This window comes from Myotis brandtii, unplaced genomic scaffold, assembly GCF_000412655.1.
Source record: "Myotis brandtii unplaced genomic scaffold, ASM41265v1 scaffold343, whole genome shotgun sequence".
Lineage (NCBI taxonomy): Eukaryota > Metazoa > Chordata > Mammalia > Chiroptera > Vespertilionidae > Myotis > Myotis brandtii.
Window position 1 is genome coordinate 3,200,625 of NW_005363209.1, and position 5,203 is coordinate 3,205,827.

At 37.9% G+C, this 5,203-nt stretch overlaps 1 protein-coding gene across 1 annotated transcript in view; it reads right to left on the bottom strand.

Moving 5' to 3' along the window:
* MANEA (mannosidase, endo-alpha) overlaps positions 1-5,203 on the bottom strand; it is a 33,538-nt gene that overhangs the window by 24,965 nt on the left and 3,370 nt on the right. The window lies entirely within an intron of this gene.

Genomic DNA, 5,203 nt, shown 5'->3' on the forward strand with positions numbered 1-5,203 from the left:
GAATCGAACCTAGGACCTTTCAGTCCGCAGGCCGATGCTCTATCCACTGAGCCAAACCAGTTTCGGCGAGGTGTTTATTTTTTTAAGCAAATTTTAGGTTTATAGAAAAACTGCACCCAAAGTACAGTATTCCCATATATGTACTCCCTGTTTACCCAACCTCTCTCCATCCCATATAGTTTCTATTATTATTAGCATCTTGTTTTAGTGTGGGACATTTGTTAAAACTGATACATCATTATTAACTAAAGTCCACAGATTACAGTAGGGTTCACTCTTGAGTTGTAAAGTTCTATGGCTTTTGATAAATAAATACATGCTGGGTGACCACTATTACAGTATCATCTAGATTAGTTTTTCTGCTCTCAAAAAGTCTGTGTGCTCCACCTATTTATCCCTCTTCTCTTCCCCTCAACTCCTTGAACCATAATTGATCTGTTTACTGTTTTTATAGCTTTGCTTTTCCCAGAATGTCATATAGGTGGAATAAAAAAGTAACTTTTGTCTGGACTGGCTTCTCACACTTAGCAATATGCATTTAAGGTTCACTTATGTGTTTTTATGAATTTATGGCTCATTCTTTTTATTGCTAAATTAGAGGCCCAGTGCATGGATTCGTGCACTAGTGGGGTCCCTCAGCCTGGCCTGCGGGATCGGGCCAAAACCTGCTCTCTGACATCCCGAGTAGTCCCGGATTGCGAGAGAGCGCAGGCCAGGCCAAGGGACCCCACTGGTGCGCAATTGGGGCCGGGGAGGGACCACAGGAGAGCTCCAGTGCATGTCCGGCCCATCTTGCTCCATCCCAATAGGCTGGACTCCAGCAGCAAGTTAACCTACCAGTTGGAGCGTCTGCCCCCTGGTGGTCAGTGCACATCATAGTGAGTGGTTGAGCAGCCTTAGCATATCATTAGTATATTATGCTTTGATTGGTTGAACGGATGACAGGACAACCAGACACTTAGCATATTAGGCTTTTATTATATAGGATAGTATCCCATTGTAGAAATGTACCACACTTTATTCACCTACTGAAGGACATCTTGGTTGCTTCAAGTTTGGGACAATTATGAATAAAGGTGCTAATACTTGGGGAAGATATTCTTTGTTCTTTGGTCTTCCTTATCTTGTTACTGTGCTTCAATTTCTTTATTGTATCCATTATCACCTCCATGTATTTAATGCTATCCCATACTGTGCTTCACAATCCAATTTTATCTTTGTACAGTAAGTCTTCATTTAATGCAGATAGCCTGATTTAAGTCTGCATGGTTCAACTTCCAGGGGATAACTGCATTGCCCTGCCAAGGGGATTAACATCCCTCCCTGCCCCAAGTAGGAAGGGCCAACTTTCCAGGGAACAACCATACAATACGAAGGTGGGGGTTGGGGAAAGAGAATAAGTAAAAGAGATTTTTATGCTGAGGCATGTGCAGTAGAAATCAGATGACGAAGCAAAACTATTAGACCACTGCAGTTGGAGCCAAAATGGGACATAACAGCCTGGGAAAATCTGAGAAAAGGACTGGATAGGTTAAGGGTACAGAAACTCAAAGACCAAAGAAAGGGATTGCATAGGGCAGTGATGGCGAACCTTTTGAGCTCGGCGTGTCAGCATTTTGAAAAACCCTAACTTAACTCTGGTGCCGTGTCACATATAGAAATTTTTTGACATTTGCAACCATAGTAAAACGAAGACTTATATTTTTGATATTTATTTTATATATTTAAGTGCCATTTAACAAAGAAAAATCAACCCAAAAAATGAGTTCGCGTGTCACCTCTGACACGCGTGTCATAGGTTCGCCATCACTGGAGTAGGGGGAGAACCCAGTATAAGTCACAAAGAATTAGAAAGAAGACTGGTTAGTTTGAAAGAAAGCTTATCCCTTCACAAGCCCAAAGTAATATGATCAAAGCTTATTAACAAATGCCAGGGGCTGGTTCCTTCACACCTTCTCTCTTCCCATTGCAGCCACAGGAGTGAAGCACAGTGCTGATCAGGCCAGAGGGCAGCCAGGAGCAGAGTCTATGTTGGACTACCAGAGCCAAGGTGATGGCAGTACAGTTCTGGATCCTGACCCTCTTGCTGGGTTGTGTACTTGTGCTGACCAGACCACAGACTTCCACAGCGAGATGGAACTCAGCCACCTGGTCTTGGATTGGACATCGGGACCCTGGAGGCAGTCATAGGTTTCCACTCCAATAAATACTGCCACTATTCACATCCTCCTATGCCTAAGTCTCCAAAATGCTTTTCTCACAACTCCGTGGAAGTATCCCATTTCCACTGGCAACACTATGGCATCTTGTCAACGTTATAACGAAAGACATAGAACAAACATTATTTGAGGACCTGCTGTATAGTGCAGAAGACTCACTCATGAGCTCTACATAAGTAGTATTCTGGGAACCAAGCCAATGATGATTGTAACCTAAGGACAGTTGGATCATTTACAATGGTAAATGAGTCCTTCACAGTCACCAGATTCCTGTAAAATACATCAACCAGGTATCATTAATAAGTAATACCTATTACTATGTATTTCTACCTTTCCAATTGCTTAATGAAAAGTAATACTCATTGAAATCCATTCTTAGAATATTAGTATGTTAAATGCAGATCACGTCATATTGATGGTGTCATCCCTCCAAAGAACTTATCAAAGGATGACCTTCAATATAACTGACACCCATTTTTCCCCGTTAAGTAAATAATGCATTGAAACAAGGTAATAGTTAAGAACACCAGATATGAAATTGATAGACTTGGAGAATCAGGTCCCAGTTATGTCATTTGACAGGTGTTTATTTTTATGTAAGTAATTTTACTTAAGTTTTCACATGTGTAAAATGGGAATAAATTCATAACCTAAAAGTCTGTTTTAAAAAATACAAATCAGCCCTGGCCAGTATGGCTCAATTGGTTGTGGATTTGATTCCCATTCAGGGCACCCAGGTTGCAGGTTCAATCCCTGGCCAGGGTGCATTTGGGAGGCAGCCAATCGAGGTCTCTCTCATATCATCAGTCTCTCTCTCCCTCTCTCTCTCTCCCTCTCTCTTCCCCTCTCCCTCCCTCCCTCCCTCCCACACTCTCCTTCCTCTCGCTCTCTAAGATCAATTTTAAAAAAAGAACATATCCTGGGATGAAGATTAAGAAAAAAAAAATATATATATATGAAACATGCATCACACAGAGTAAGCTCCCCCCAAAATTAATTACAAAAAACAATAATAAGAAAACAGTAAAATAGTAAATAAATGTGGATACTTTTAACTCCACAGAGCTTATGAAAGCTTCTCTTACATTATAGGAAACTTACATATAGTGCCTCTTTAAAATACCACGAACATTCTTTCAAACTAAAGATTTATCTGAAAGGCAATTCCATTCCCAGACATCAACACTATTATCACAATACAGAATGACAAGAAACATTACAAAGCACATAAAAATTAAAAGGCAAACAAATAAGTAAGGAAAACAACTCACTGACAAGAGAAAGCAATCAATGAAACCAAATTCAGACAAGAAACAAATGCTGAAGTCATTAAACAGGGAGCATAAAATCACTATGATTACATGATAAAGGATCTAAAGGGAAAGACAGCCAATAGGTAAATTCAGGTGAAAATAGCAAAGATAAAAATTACAAGAATCAAACAGAAATGGTGCAAATGAAAATCCTATTAAGAGATGAAGAATACCTGCAACAGACTCAAAAACAGACTCAACAGAAGTGAGGAAAGAGGTAATTCTGGCAAGTCACAAAAAATTACCAAAATGAAATATAATGAGGAAAAATAATGGGTAAGAGAACACAAAACAACATACCCAATTGCTCTGGGATTAGTCAGACATAGAAGGACAAATAATGTAAGATATCTCTTATATGTGGAATCTAAAAAAACAACAACAAAGAAAGCTCAAAGAAAAACAGAGTGCAATGGTGGTTACTAGCAGATGAAGAGTGGGGAATGGAAGATATGTTGTTAAAGGCACATACTTGCAACTAGTATATAAATAAGACAACCTAGAGATCTAATATACAGTGAATATAAACAAAACTATTATAAACATTAAACTTGCTAGGAGACTAGATCTTAATTGTTCCTATCACTAGAATAAATAATAATTATGTGATGTGATAGAGAGGTTAACTAATGCGACAATGGCAATGTAAATGTATCAAATCAATATGCTATAAACCTTAAATTTACCAAATGTTAAATGCAATTATATCTCAATAAAAAATGATTAGTATAATTCAATATTTAATAAGGAAATAAATTCTTTATTTACCAATGGGTTATGTTTGTTTGTTTTTTACTATCAAGGTGTTTTTTAATTTTCTCCTGCAGAAAATCTACCAAAGAAATATTTGCATCAATACTGAAATTGTCAAATTTAAGATAATTTGGGAAGAGATTAACCAATGAATTTATATGCATATAAGCATAGCCCATGGATAGATAATAGTGCAGGGAAAACCTGGGGAGGGGTGGGAGCAGGGTGGAGGGGGTTAATGGGGGAGGAAGGTGAACATCTGTAATACTGTCAACAATAAAGATAAATTTTAAAAATTTAAAATTGTATTGTTGACAATGTTTTATTTTGAAATGACTCATGTTCATACATATTATGTAGTAATATATAATTTACAGGGGGAATGGTCTTCATAAACATTAGATAGGCTTAGAACTAAATATGAACTGAAACTTTTTCTTAATTATAATTAAACTATAATATATGCAATATGCCATTTACATATTGCTCACATATAAACAGTTATGCATCTGATCGAAGGGAAAAAGAGCCTTATTGTATACAGTTCAGTTTGCATTAAGAAAACTAAAACTACCATGAATATCCATTTTTTTTTCTGTCAATCAAGCATGGCTTTTCTAGCCACAAACACATCAACTTTGAAATAAAAAATAATTGACTGTAATACAAATTCTTTGTAGAAAGTAGGAAAAAGTCATTTGAAAGGTCCTCCCCCAAAAAGTAAATAGAGATGGACACGTACACATGCACTAGTTAATGCTATCTGAATTTACAAATCCTATCCTATATAATAAAGAGGTGATATGCAAATTAACCCTCATGCACTCACAAGATGGCTGCCTACAACCAGGCCGGCAGGGGGGTTAGTGAGGGACAACCAAACGACTGAACAAGCAGGCTGCGTGGGGCGACCAGGCC